We start from the raw sequence: 16,105 nt of genomic DNA, 5'->3' as shown, positions 1-16,105 counted from the left end.
AGCCCAAAGTGGGCGTGGTAGACCTAAGTCCTTCCCGCACTCATGGGAGGACAGCGTCCCCCGCAAAGCACGAACGAGGCTTACCCCAAAGGAGCCGAGAGGAGTCCGACTCGGCGAGTTGGAGGAGAAGTCCGAGTCGAAGAAGGAGTCCTTCCCGCTACGAGGGGAGGAGCCGGATTAGGAATGCGAGGAGCCGATCGCCGCGTGTCGTTCGACACGTGGTCGACGACCCCTCGGCGCCTACGTCCTAGAAGTCCGGTGCCAACCAAGCTCAAGTTACCACCTCTATCATACAAAGGAGATAGTGATCCACCACCACGCCGAGGCTTTCGAGTCTTACATGTCGGTATGGGAGCAGCCCGATGAGGTCTGGTGCCGAGTTTTCCCAACGACTCTGCACGGGATGGCTCAAAATTGGTACAAGGGGCTTCCCGACGGCTCGGTATACTATTACGCCGACCTAAGGGACGCCTTTCTAGCCCAGTACTCTTGCAATAAGAGGAGGGCCGTGGAGACGTCGGACCTCCTAACTATCAAACAGGAGGGGGGCGAGTCTCTACGAAGCTATGTGAAGAGGTTCGACGGAAAGGTCCAGCAGATTCGAGAAATTAATCCCGAATTGGCGGCTTTCGCGCTGATGAAAGGCCTCCCAAGGGGAGACTTAAAAAATGAGCTCATCAAGTGCGGAGGCCTGGGCTTGGACGCCGCCAGGAAGATGGCTGACCAAGCCATCAAGGTAGAGGACTATCACAAGACCTGGGTAGGCCCCAGCGAGGCCGAGCACTCAGAAAAGAAGAGCCGCCGGGAGGACAACCCGGATGAAAGACGCCGTGACAACAACGGGTCACGGTCCGATGAAAGACGCCGTGAGAATAATAGGTCACGGTCGGACAAATCTGCCATGAAACAGGACTCGACGGGCGCCGGGTGGAGTTCAGGAACGTACCACCAGAGGCGGTATAGTGATAAAACCCCTCTCATCGTATCAGCCGCCGAGGTCTTCGCCCTGAGCAAAAACGAGGGCCAGAAGTGGGAGAGACCCCCCAAGCCAAAAAGTGACGGTGACACGAGCCAGTACTGTGAGTACCACGGTCACACCGGCCATCTAACCAACATCACGGCATCCGAAGAATGCCATTGAAGAGCGATCCGGAAGGGGAGCCTCGGCAAGTACGTTGCCAAAGGCCAAAAGGCGACGCCGACGGTTCGGGTAAGAAATCCGTCTTCGAACGGATAGGAGTGATCCATGTTGTCATCGGGGCAACGAGAACGGAGGGTCGCTCATGGGCACAAACGGCACTGAATGAGCTATATCGGGCCATCAACTTTGTGCCCAACACGGCGATCCTCGCTTCCAACATCCCCGATATAACCATTGGAAGGAAGGACTACGAAGGAGTCATCGCTCCTCACAACGACCCACTTGTAGTCAATTTGGACATATCCAACCACCTGGTCAAGAGGTGCCGATTGACACAGCGCGTACACGAACATCATGTTCGGGAGTGCTTCCTCGGCCTCGGCCGAAAGTCAAGGACTTGAGCCCCCGCACCAACCCACTATACGGACTTCTCGGGGGGCCGGCCTGGTACCACTGGGATCAATCGGACTCCGGTGACGTTCGGCGAAAAGAATGCGGCTAAGAATGTCCTAGCTGAGTTCGTGGTCATCGACGGGTCGTCCGCCTACAACGTTCTCATAGGCCGAGTCACCCTGAGCGAGGCTGACGCAGTGATGTCCATCCGGGCCCTAACACTGATGTATGTCTCGGACCGGGGGGAAGCGCATAAGCTCGTCTCCAAAGACGAGAATGACGAGGTGGTCAACGTCCGGATAGGCGCCGAGAGGATGCAACATGCAATCCCTCAAAGTAGCAAAGAAATCAGAGAAAGGGAAAAGCCTATCCTTACAACAGGAGGGCGACCTCATGGATGTAGCTAGCGGCTGACCGGGAAGGGGTGCCTTCGATAAACCGTTAGGACACTGGTAATCTCAGGAAAACTCTGTGTAGCGGCGGAGGTGTCCAAAACAGCTGTGGGTGTGGGTTAATATCCGTATACTACCCTTTAATTGTAGAATTATAACGCAAAATTTACATGTGATTATAGTCATAAAACGAAAATTACAATGAAACGATAAAGATTAGAAATAACCTTCGGTCCTAGTGCAATAAGGCAATGAGAGATCAAATTAGACCTCCTCCTAAACGATGCACCCAAGATAGTCCGAGATATGCCCTTGTGCTAGATCAATTCCTCTAATTGCCTTTGCAATATTGAGAGGATAGTTTTTGTGAGTTGTGTTGGATGTGAGATCCGAGTTTCGAGAGGCACAATTCCCAAAACCCTAGAATTTTTACCAATGAATGATTAGGTTAGAAGGGAGGAGAAACCCTCCCTTTTGTTCCTTCTTCACTTAAGCAAAACCGAAGCCCACAAGGGGAAGTGGGCTTCCACTTCCTCTTGGTTTTAACTCGTGGTCCGGTTCGTTAAATTCTAAATGTATATGACGCGGTCTGATTATAAACTGTTATCGGTTATCGGAAATTAAGGCATCAACTAATAATACGGGTTAGCTGAATTATTAATACGTGTCCGACAAAACAGTATTGTATAATTATATTCAATATACATTTGATTAAATATAAAACGCTTATATTCAATGTTACGAATTAACTGGTTAATTCGCCTTTAGCCCATAATATTTAATCCGTATTAAATATAATATCTCAACATCACATTTTGACTAAATATTAGTCAAAATAACTCGAATTAATGGTTAGTCAAAATTGGCATCTACATGATTTGTATTTTCATCTTGTCACGTCTCTCAAACGTATCCTATAGGTGTGACTTTTAGGGACCAGTTGATCACCGCCATCTGTATGACAATAACGTCAAACTTATCTAGCAAGCCAATCGTTATTGATAAACGTGGATCAACTGATAATAATACCAAAAGTATGCCCTTTGATCCTTTTAGAGATTTATAAGTCCTTGCACTAACTGTTAAGGACACCAACCCCAACAAGCTCCCACTTGTCCGTACAAGTGTATGTGCAATGACGTTATCCGCACTAACTGGAGGACACAAGCTCCAACAAACTCCCACTTGTCCGTACAAGTGTATGTGCGATAACCGATTCTCATATTCATTTAAAATTTCTCCCACTCAATGTAAAACAATTTGCAGATCTGGATCCGCAAAGGTCGTATTTTACAATCGATCTGTATCTAGAGTGGTTTCCCCGACTAGAGAGTAACTTAAGTGATAAAACGAATCCGTATCCGAGCATGGCCATGCATTTCGATTCTGACTCCTCGAGTGGCCCGAGAAATATCGAGTACCGATAAAGGCTGAATATTTCCTTCAACTCGAACTCCTTCCGATCTAAGCACGGTATGAAATGACCAGAAAAAAATCTACTTGGCCCCCTGTTACGGATGACCGTGAGAAAGAAACCAAAGTCACCCAAAATGCCTTAGTCTCAAGAGACAGTCGATAGTCAAAAGAATCGACTCTTAGGATCACCATAGAAGTCCTATCCACGACCGGGCAACGAATGTTATAAAACATTTAGGACTCCACGTCGATGTCACAATTGTGTCCTACGAAATATCCGTATAAATCGCCTCTGTGATTGGTCAGTCAACCGGTTGACTTATGGCTCGTTGAACCCACCATCAACCAACGTCACAAAATAATTGCCGAGTTATCAGCTCATGTGGGCAATTAAGGGGTGAAAAATATAATGTTTGTTCAGTTCACTTTGTGGTGTTCAAAAATTGTCGTACAATTCCACATGAAAAACAAAATATATAAATAATATCAACACGATGATGTTGTATAGAGTACAAAAGCGAATGAATCTAATCCATAAAAGAGTACTACAACTTAGGAACACGTTTAATTCCCATGGAATTAACGTGCCCTTCATGCTTATCTTGTCGTAATGCTTTAGTGAGAGGATCTGCTATGTTATCATCTGTAGCAATCTTTTCTATCACTACTTCCTTTTGCTCCACGTAATCACGGATTAGATGAGCTTTCCGTTGTACATGTCTAGACTTGTTGCTAGACTTTGGCTCCTTAGCCTGGAAGATGGCACCACTATTGTCGCAATAGATGGTGATCGGGTCATTCGAACTAGGCACTACAGATAGTCCATGTAAGAATTGACGCATCCATATCGCTTCCTTTGTAGCTTCAGACGCGGCATATTACTCGGACTCAGTCGTAGAATCAGAATGTGATTTGCTTGGAACTCTTCCGGTGACTGCAGCGCCATTAAGAGTAAAAACGAATCCAGACTGAGATTTCGAGTCATCTCGATCCGTTTGGAAGCTAGCATCTGCGTAACCGGTTGCGCATAGCTTTTGAGAGCCTCCATAAGTCAATGCCCAATCTTTTGTCCTCCGGAGGTACTTAAGAATGTTCTTGACAGCCAGCCAATGAGGTTCACCTGGATGCTGTTGGAATCGACTTGTCATACTCAATGCATATGCCACGTCCGGACGTGTGCATATCATGGCATACATGATAGATCCTATTGCCGAAGCATAAGGAATCCGTGCCATGCGCTCTTTCTCTTCCGGTGTCTCTGGTGCCTGAGACTTGCTCAAATACACCCCTGGAGACATAGGAAGGAACCCTTCTTGGAGTTAGTCATCTTTGAATCTCTCTAGGACTTTGTCTATGTAAGACTCGATCGAGAGATAACATCCGTCGTGATCTATCTCGATAGATACGGATGCCTAGAATTCTTTGTGCCTCACCCAGATCTTTCATCTGGAATTGGTTTTTCAACCATACTTTCACCGAAGATAAGAGAGGTATGTCGTTCCCAATCAGGAGTATGTCGTCAACATACAATATTAAGAAGACAATCTTGCTCCCACTCGACTTGATATATAGACATGGTTCCTCGACCGATCGAGTAAATCCATTTTCTTTTATCACTTGGTCGAAGCGATGATTCCAACTCCTTGATGCTTGCTTAAGTCCATAAATGGAACGCTTAAGCTTGCACACTTTCTTAGGATGCACTGGATCGATGAAACCTTCGGGTTGTACCATGTACAACTCTTCCTCCAAAAAGCCGTTTAAGAAGGCGGTTTTCACGTCCATTTGCCAAATTTCATAGTCATGAAAAGCGGCAATCGCTAAGATAATCCGAATGGAACGCAACATAACTACGGGTGCAAAAATCTCATCGTAGTGCAAACCTGGCACTTGGGTGAAACCTTTAGCAACTAGTCGTGCTTTGTAGATATCTTGGTGACCTTCCACAGAATGCTTTATCTTGTAAAGCCATTTGCATTGAAGGGGACGAACCTTAGCAGGTAAGTCAACAAGATCCCACACGTTGTTCTCATACATAGAGTCCATCTAGGATTGCATGGCCTCAAGCCATAGCTTTGAGTCAGAACTGGTCATGGCACCTTTATAGGTTGCGGGTTCACTACTCGTTAAGAGTAGAATGTCATCTATGTCATGTTCCTCGACCAGACCGATGTATCTGTCCGGAGGAATAGAGACTCTTCCCGACCTCCTAGGTTCCTCAGGAATGTTAACCGCAGCCGGGATTGAAGGAATAGGTTCCTCCAATAGTTGCTCGGTATTTGGTTCTGGAATCTCCGACAGGTCGAAGGTTCTATCACTCTTTGCATTCTCGAGAAATTCCTTCTCTAAGAATGTCGCACTAGCCGCAACAAAAACACGTTGTTCGGTTGGCGAATAGAAGTAATGACCAAGTGTTCCTTTAGGATAACCTATAAAGAATGTCTTGACTGATCGCGGGCCGAGCTTATCCTCGTGTCTCCACTTGACATAAGCTTCGCAGCCCCAAACCCGTATAAAGGACAAGTTAGGGACCGTTCCCTTCCATAGTTCATATGGAGTCTTGTCATGAGCTTTAGACGGACTTCGGTTAAGTATTAGAGCGGTGAAAAGAGCATAACCCCATAATGAATCGGTAAAACCGTGTGACTCATCATGGATCGAACCATATCAAGTAGTGTTCGATTTCTCCGTTCGGACACACCATTCAATTGAGGTGTTCCGGTGGAGTTAAGCGTAGGGCAATCCCACGAGTCCTTTAGGTGTTGATCAAACTCGTGAGAAAGATACTCGCCACCACGATCTGAACGTAGTGTTTTAATCTTTCTACCCAATAGGTTCTGTACCCTATTCTGGTATTCTTTGAATTTCTCAAAGGATTCACTTTTGTGCTTCATTAAGTAGACATAGCCATATCTACTTAAATCGTCCGTGAAAGTGATGAAATACCTATAGCCTTCTCGTGCGGTGATTGACATAGGGCCACATACATCCGTGTGTATGAGTCCTAATAGGTCGCCAGCCGCGCATTCCAACACCTTTGAAGGAAATCCGAGTCATTTTACCGATGAGACATGATTCACACGTGCCAAATGATTGAAAATCAAAGGCCGAGATAGCTCCATTTTTGATGAGCTGTTTTACGTGTTTCTCATTAATGTGTCCCATACGGCAATGCCATAGATATGTTTGATCTTTGTCACCAACCTTTAACTTTTTATTCATTACGTGTAATATTTCCGTGGTCTGATCTAAAACATAAATTCCGTTCATGGAGACTGCCTTGCCATAAATCATATCGTGTAAAGAGAAAATGCAAGCATTATTTTCTATTACAAATGAAAAACCAAGTTTGTCAAGTGCGTAAACCGAAATAATGTTTTTCGAAAGATGGGTACATAATAGCAATCATATAATGATAACTCAAATCCGCTAGGAAGCTGGATCACATATGTTCCCCTCGAGACGGCAGCCAATCTTGCTCCATTCCCGACACGCAGGTCAACCTCACCCTTTACGAGAGGCTTGAGATTTCGGAGGCCCTGCACATGATTACACAGATGAGAACCACAACCAGTATCAAGTACCCAAGTTCCGTAACTTGCGTGGTTAATCTCAATCATATGAATAAAAGTAGAAGGAGAAGACATACCAACAGGTTTAACGCGACCTGCTTTTATGTCCTCATGATAAACAGGACATGTACGCCTCCAATGCCCAGTCTTGTGGCAATGATGGCATTCCATGTTTTCGGTCTTGCGCTTTGTCGCGCCTGATGAGTTGCTCGGCTCACCAGGCCCACTCTTACCTGAACCCGACTTCTTGAACTTCGGTTTACCTACTGCTAGGTTTGCCGGAGCTTTGCCCTTACCTTTCCCTTTGTTGGACACAACGAGAACATCCTGTTTCAAGCTCCCACTGAACTTCATGTCCTTCTCGGTCTGTACGAGAAGGGAGTGCAGTTCATGTGGGGTTTTCTTCAAATCATTCATATAGTAATTCGCTCTAAATTGCGAAAAACCATCGTGGAGTGAATGAAGCATGCGGTCGATAACAATGTTCTCGCTGATGTTACAATTAAAGGTCTCCAGCTTCTCGACATTCTCAATCATGCGAGAATGTGTGGCTAAACTGGTTGGCCTTTTCGGAGTCTCGCATCAAAGAAGCGAGTGGTATGCTCATAGGTCACGATTCTCGGTGCTTTCGAGAATTCCTTAGTGAGCGTGGTGAAAATCTTGTTTGCACCATGGGCTATGAAGCGTTTCTGCAAATTGGATTCCATTGCAAAAATGAGTACGTTTTTAATCGCACCCGCTTCCATACAGAAATCATTAAACTTGGTGATTTCAGCAGCTCTAGCCGTGGGACCTGGGTTTGCCGGGAGGGGCTCTAATAGATATTTGAGCTTCCCATCAGCAGCGGCAGCATTCCGTAATGCCGCCTCCCAGTCTCCGAAGTTGGATCCATCATTCTTCAGTCGAGTAGACTGATTCATCTGATTCATGAAGATCCGAAGCCAGGACTCACGGTCCAATGTGGCACTTGACATTGGGTTATCAGTAGAACCAGCCATTTGTTATTTAGCAGTTTTAAAGTTCGTGATCTACACTGAAAAAGAAAGAAAAACAAAACGAAATAAGCAACTCATCGAGGTGATTTAAGTCTATTTAAAATTAATTTTAACATGTAGACTCAATGCACTTGCATAATTGATCTCCCTCAAGAATGATACAAGTGATCCCAAGACTCAATTTCTGTAAATTGATAAGCCAACTGTTTAGCTAATTCTTCCGGAAGAACTCTTGGTCGATAGATTTCCGTAAATCCTATCTATAGTCCACCATAGTCACAGGATCGTATGAGTGACCATAGTGTTGAGATAAAATAGGTCAATCAGTTCCAACTTACCCGACGTAGAAGGGGTCATAGTATGCCTACCGACGAAGAAGGGACTCATTGGAGTTTGACCTATAAAGACCGTTCTCAATTTTTGTTTATACGAGGAAGATCCCATCAACTTAATTATAATTCATTTTAAGTGAACGAATAACTAGCGTCTGCGTGAATGATTCAATTTAGGTGATGGCTTAAAATCGTGTGACATGAGAATGTCAATGAAAACTAACTCGTGACCTCTATATGTGTCAGTTTTCATGCAATAATTAGGTGGTTTGGTTTTTTAGGCGGAATATGATGCATATTATCGTTACGAAAAATAAATAAATGAATGCGATACGTAAAAATAAAAATTCCTAGTGTGGCCTGTCCTAGTAAAATAAAACATAAAACAACTTTGGAATCCACCGTTGGACCCGAGAAGCTTGTCTTGATGTTCCATCTTGATCCAAGTAGCGGGAGTGAGCATCCGGTCTCCAACTTTAGTCTTCTCAAAAATTACAATTTAAAATTTACAAATATAAACCTATTTACATTCTAAATAAAAACTGTAATTAAAAGAAATAAAAATGGAGATGCGAGATCTCAAAATACAACCAAGACCGTGTTCCATCATTTCGGTAACACGTTCTACTAAGGCCACACTAAGTTACAACCGTTTGCAAAATTAAATAAATACGTAATAAAAGGCATTCAAAACATTCAGAATTAACAATAACGAAAATGCATCAACTAAATTAAATTTATTCGTGACATAATTCCGTAATTATGTTAAATTTTTATCCAAACCACCAAAGATGATTAAAATTACATGACAAAACCGCTTTACTCAAGTTAATTTTAATCCGAGATAATCCGTTACAATAAATCGTTTTAAAGTAACTTTATTTTACGTGGGTGAACCGTTTCACTAATCAAGCGAGAGCATAAAAACACTTTATGCAATAAAAGGGCCGAAAAAAAACAGAAAATTTTTTTTTTTCTTCTTCTGTACTGCTGTACGTGAACAGTACCAGTGGCCAAAAATTTTTTTTTTTTTTTTTTTTAAATGCTGTTGAAAAAAACGGGAGCATTAAAAATCTAAAAAAAAAATTACACGGCCCAATTTCGTGAGCAACTAAAGATCAAAACAAAACGGTTTGATGAAACACAATTGTAATTTTAATCTAATCCGTATAGAAATCAAAATACAATTGACATGTTCTTCACATCTTGTTGTAATTATCGTTTAAAACAACAATTCGCAAAGAACAACACGAAAACAAGAGATCGAACGATCTAACAAAATTGTGTGGCACGCAAATTAATGCAAAAAAAACAGAAAACAGGCCGTGTTCAAGAAGGCCACACGGTTTTCTAAAAAAAATTAGCCACACGAAATTTTATGCAATCATTTTGATCGATCTTTAACATATAGCGATGAATATCGATTACATAGACAATATGCAAAGATCAAAAAGTAAACAATCATCACCGTGTAAACTAGACACGGATCCCAACACAAAAAAACGCAGCAAAATTTTTTTTTTTTAAAAAAAATGCCGAGACAAAAATAGGCAGCCGTGACCAATTTTTTGAACAAAAATTCATCGTTTCAACAATCGTTTGATGAAAAACACATATAAAAATTTACGTGGCCTCGCTCTGATACCACTTGTGGGTTAATATCCGTATACTACCCTTTAATTGTAGGATTATAACGCAAAATTTACATGTGATTATAGTCATAAAACGAAAATTACAATGAAACGATAAAGATTAGAAATAACCTTCGGTCCTAGTGCAATAAGGCAATGAGAGATCAAATTAGACCTCCTCCTAAACGATGCACCCAAGATAGTCCGAGATATGCCCTTGTGCTAGATCAATTCCTCTAATTGCCTTTGCAATATTGAGAGGATAGTTTTTGTGAGTTGTGTTGGATGTGAGATCCGAGTTTCGAGAGGCACAATTCCCAAAACCCTAGAATTTTTACCAATGAATGATTAGGTTAGAAGGGAGGAGAAACCCTCCCTTTTGTTCCTTCTTCACTCGGCAAAACCGAAGCCCACAAGGGGAAGTGGGCTTCCACTTCCTCTTGGTTTTAACTCGCGGTCCGGTTCGTTAAATTCTAAATGTATATGACGCGGTCTGATTATAAACTGTTATCGGTTATCGGAAATTAAGGCATCAACTAATAATACGGGTTAGCTGAATTATTAATACGTGTCCGACAAAACAGTATTGTATAATTATATTCAATATACATTTGATTAAATATAAAACGCTTATATTCAATGTTACGAATTAACTGGTTAATTCGCCTTTAGCCCATAATATTTAATCCGTATTAAATATAATATCTCAACATCACATTTTGACTAAATATTAGTCAAAATAACTCAGACTAACTGGTTAGTCAAAATTGGCATCTACATGATTGTATTTTCATACTGTCACGTCTCTCAAACGTATCCTATAGGTGTGACTTTTAGGGACCAGTTGATCACCGCCATCTGTATGACAATAACGTCAAACTCATCTAGCAAGCCAATCGTTATTGATAAACGTGGATCAACTGATAATAATACCAAAAGTATGCCCTTTGATCCTTTTAGAGATTTATAAGTCCTTGCACTAACTGTTAAGGACACCAACCCCAACAGTGGGCACCCCGACGCATGTTTTTATCTAATGAAAAATCGTCCAAGTCTTCCATCAAAACGTTCATTTTCCCCATAGTCACTAGGAAGCAGCAGACGCCGGCTCGCACTGTCATACCGACAAGAGCGGCAGTCTCTATCAGTAAGCAGACGTCGGCTCACACTGTCATACCGACAAGAGCGGCAGTCTCCATCAAGAAGTAGGCGCCGTCGCAGTCACCCCAAGTAGTAGACGCCACGGCATTCACCCCAAGAGGTTTGACGCCGTCGCAGTCACTCCAAGTGGTAGACGTCACGACAGTCTCCATCAAGAAGTAGGCGCCGTCGCAGTCACCCCAAGTAGTAGACGCCACGGCAGTCACCCCAAGAGGTTTGACGCCGTCGCAGTCACTCCAAGTGGTAGACGCCACGGCAGTCTCCATCAAGAAGTAGGCGCCGTCGCAGTCACCCCAAGTAGTAGACGCCACGGCAGTCACCCCACGAGGTTTGACGCCGTCGCAGTCACTCCAAGTGGTAGACGCCACGACAGTCTCCATCAAGAAGTAGGCGCCGTCGCAGTCACCCCAAGTAGTAGACGCCACGGCAGTCACCCCAAGAGGTTTGACGCCGTCGCAATCACTCCAAGTGGTAGACGCCACGACAGTCTCCTCCAAGAAGTAGGCGCCGTCGCAGTCACCCCAAGTAGTAGACGCCACGGCAGTCACCCCAAGAGGTTTGACGTCGTCGCAGTCACTCCAAGTGGTAGACGCCACGACAGTCTCCTTTAAGAAGTAGGCGCCGTCGCAGTCACCCCAAATGGTAGACGCCACGGCAGTCAATAACAAGGAGCACTCGCCGGCTGACACCGTCACACCGGCAAGAATGGCAATCACCCTCAAGAAACAAATACCTCGACGGTCACGACCAGCGCAGTTGATACTCGCAAAGCGATCAAAACGCCTTAGAAGCGTTGCACAGTTGAGGAACGCACTCTAGACTGCCTCGGCCAAGCCAAGGCGGAAACAAAGGAGACGCCCAATTAATAACATGAGAAAAACTCAGACAAGGACGAGAAAAGACCTCGGCCGAGCCAGAGACAAAGTAAAAACGTTAAGTACAGATTGAGACGCTCAACTATTAGCACAAGAAAAAGGAATGAGGTAAAGACCTCGGCCAAGCCGGAGGCAGAAGAAACGAGCTCTTATTAAATATGTTCAACAAATTACAAGAAATACAAACGACGGCCGTCCCCATAAGGGTCAGCCAAAGGACAACCTGCCAAAGTTGTACAAAATACAAAGACGGAAAGGCAAAAGGGTACAGACATCATCTCCCTATCTGTTGCTGCTCGCCATCAGCAGCGGTAGCAGCGTCTCCTTCGATGGGCAACCCAGCGGTTTTCTGGCGACCTCGCCCCGGCGGCCTCGGCCTTTGCCTCGGCGGCCTCGCTTCCCTCATTCTCTTGGCCTCCTCATTGGCCGTCTTTGCCTTCTCGGCAAGGGCTGCTTTGCCTCCTCGGCCGCCTCTTTCTCTATCTTCACCCTCACCGCCTCCTTGGCTCTCTCCTCCACGGCATTCTCCTTAGCTTCGAGCTTGTCGTCAAACAGCTCGTTAAATGCCCCACGGAAGGAACCTTCAAGAGGGAAGAGTTCCCCAATCGCTTCCCCTGGCGGCGTCTTCGGCCCGATCCGGGAATTCGGCGCACATGTTAGGGAGCATGTCGGTTTGGAGCATCTCAATGTCGTCCTCCGTTTGCCTGATGATGGCCTCCTTACTCCGAATCACCTTCCCCTGGATCTGAAACCGTTCCCTGAATTCATTCCTCTGCTGGAAATAAAGGTCGGCGTGCCTCTGAACAAGGTCACACTTCGCCGCAGACTTTTCAACTTCGGCCGCGCAGCGGCCTCGGCCTTGGCTCTCTCGCAAGGACCTCCTTTCAGCGTCCTCCCGAGCTTTCTCTCGCCCAAGAGCGCTTTCTCGGCCTCCCCCTAAGCCTCTCGCTCATTGAGAAGATCCAGCTTCGCCTTCGCGGCCACCTTCTTAGTGGCATTAAGCTCTAAAGCGGATTGAGCCACGGCCTTCTCCTGCTCCATGATACGAGCACCGGTCAGCTCGTTCCACCTCGCCAGTCTCTTGATCAACCTCTCGCTTTCCGCTAAAAGGCGGGAGGGGAAGCCTTCGGGATGAAGAGCCGGTGGCGACGTTTCGATCACCGACTGCGGTCGGGAAAGGGAAACCTTCGGGATGAAGAGTCGATGGCGACGTTATGATCACCGACTGCGCGGGGTTCTCCTCCACTTGCTTTGCTCAACAAGAGCGGCGGTCGGCAATGGACGATCTAAAAAAAAAAAAAAAAAGAGCATCGTATCAACATACATAAGCATGCCGAAGAGCTGTCATCGCGGCGCTGATGAACCAAGCTAAATACGAGCCACCGGATAGATCAATACCGTGCTTGGCTTTCTTGGCCGAAGGGCGCATTTCCTCCTCGCCAGCGAAGCAACGGCGGCGAGAAAAGGCATGTCTCGCTTTCTTTTACGGACAAGGGGCGACCCCTCCTCCTCATCGGAGTCATCCCCATTGGAGATATAAACGATCTCCACCGTCTCCTTCTGAACAGGGGGGATGGTAGGCGGAGCCGACGTCGACGCCATCACCGCCGAAGGCTTCGTTTTTCGCGTATGACGCGGCATGTTACTAACAACCTTCGCCTGGGCCTCCACCACATTCTGCACCGCTGACCAAGTCAACATATTGAGCAAGGTCAAAGATACCCACAGCAAGTCAACGACTTAGACCGCCTAGCCGATCTTTGCCCCCATCTACTGTCACTGGTCTCGGCATGGCAACCTGCCAGCCGGGACACATACCCGCGTACTCATATCCAAGACCCCTCGGCGGTGAGTCAACAGGGCCCGCCGGCCTGCCATAGGTCGCTCGGCCGAGGGGTAGATCAGTCTTTCCACCTGCTAGCCACTTGGCCACTTGGCCACAAAAGGTGAAAGCCTATAAATACTCCTCAACCTTCATTGAGGAAAGGATCCACAACTTAACCTAAGAAACACTATTCATCTGGTATTATCTTCCTTATCTCTCTACAATATACATTCAGCCAAGTAACAACTTATCCCTTAAGTTTACTGACTTGAGCGTCGGAGTGAGTACGCTTGGCACAAAGCCAAGCCCTCAGTTCGTTCATTGTTGCAGGAGAGGCCGAGAGGAACAATTAAGGAAAGAAGGATTCAACTCAAGACATTATTCTACAAGCCACGGGTGGTAACGATACTTGCTCTGGAATTACACCCGGAACAAATACCATATTTTTTAGCCACAACTTCTTATCATAAAAAGTCAATAAATTTTTATCAATAAATTCTTTAAAAAAAAGAATTTCCTTATCCTAAAAAGATCGGACATAAATTTGTGCAAAATGTGAAATATTAGATGTTATAAATATTTAAATACAAAAGATTATATCTATTTATAATTTATCATGTTCACACCTATAGTATATGATAAGAATATCAAACACTATTTTAAGACATACTTGTATGTTTTAGGCGGGAAAAATTGGAGTTTCGCCTATTCAATTAGTAAATAGGGGATTAGTAACATAAAAATAGGGTCCACACATTTTCACGGTAAGATTAGACCAATACACGGGGATTATAGAGAGCATACCAAGGATGCCCTTTTACGTACACTGCAAAGTTCTCCAATTGGGGCCCACATGAGAGCTAGCAGGGATATGTGTGTACAATCTCCGTGTTTCCATACATTACTCCCGTTAATTTATGGGAGCCCTAAAAATAACTCTAAACAATTTAAGACTTTACATGTTACTAGTTCATCAATAATGTTGGGGTTACAATTCCCAACATAACCCATTAATCCCATCTTTGCCCCTGCTTTTACCATTTTTTTTCTTAAAACTCCCATTTTTTACATGTTCTCATTGGTCTGCTATGAAGAGAGTATTAAAAAGTGATCATTATTAAAAATCGTTCTCTTAGTAAAAATTTAAATGTTCATTTTTGTAAATAAAATGGTTACTTTTATTTTAAAATAGTTACATTTTATTTTGTGTGATAGCACCATAAGATGATCTTTAGTACTCTATATTGTTGTATTTATTTAACTTAACTAATTATTTTGAGAACATGGAATATGATTGTGAATCTAATTTTAGTTAGGTGTAGGGTTGCACCTTACCTCTTAAATACGATGTTAATGTACTCTATTTGATAAAGACGTTTGACCAAAGTAAAATTTCATTAAAAAAATACCAAACTAAAAAGTTAACTATTTTAAACGACCAAATCTAGTAATTGACTTTATATAAAATTTACGAAAGGAGTATTGAGATCAATATTTGAATTCTCCCCATTTCCTTTTATTTTATGTCGACTATTTAGATCTTCTAACCAATTTAATCATCTTAATTTTATCCCAAAATAATTGTGAAGTTAGAGAAAAAATACAAGTAAATAAATAAACACAAATACTTTTTCTCTTTTTTTTTTTTTTTTTGTTTGAGATGAATGTGTCCTTAAACCTTAGGGCATCAACCATAGAAGTTTGTCAACAAAGGTTTGTGTACTTTTTAGAGGTTTGTTGACAAACCTTTCTATTGTTGGGAATGAGGGTTGAGGTTCATATATGAGAATAATTACAATTTTGTATACAGATTTGTGTTTTTGGTTGTTAATGATAGTGAATCACATGTAGTATACTTTTAAAAGGTTTGTCTATATTTAAGAGGTTTGTCTATTGTTGTATTGAGGTTTGTTGTTAGAGAGGTTTGTGTGTTGACTGATGTGGCATTAGATAAACCTCATTTGGGGTTTGTCTATTGCTAATGCCCTTAGGACGGGACAAATATATTATATATACCAAATCAAATATAAAGTTGCCTAAAAAATACCAAATTTTTATCTTTATTAGTACCATATAACCCATTTTAAAACTTAAAATAAATACTCCATTTTAAACAAGACTTACTCATAAATAAATACTCGTATCCTCATGTGAAACAAAATTAGACGAAAATAGGGAGAAAAGAACGAAAGATGATCCAAATTGAGAAGAAAGCTCTAGGATTGAAATTGATATTTACCATTCACCAACCCCAAATAAGGGGTAAATGCCGTAAATCCACCAACCCCAAATATCTGAATTCCATCATTACTCGTAAATACCACGCTGCACGCTCCACTTACACCGTTCGTGTAACTCACTCTCCTCCTACA

Source organism: Silene latifolia, chromosome 11, assembly GCF_048544455.1.
Source record: "Silene latifolia isolate original U9 population chromosome 11, ASM4854445v1, whole genome shotgun sequence".
Classification (NCBI taxonomy): Eukaryota; Viridiplantae; Streptophyta; class Magnoliopsida; order Caryophyllales; family Caryophyllaceae; genus Silene; species Silene latifolia.
This window is presented reverse-complemented; position numbering follows the sequence as displayed.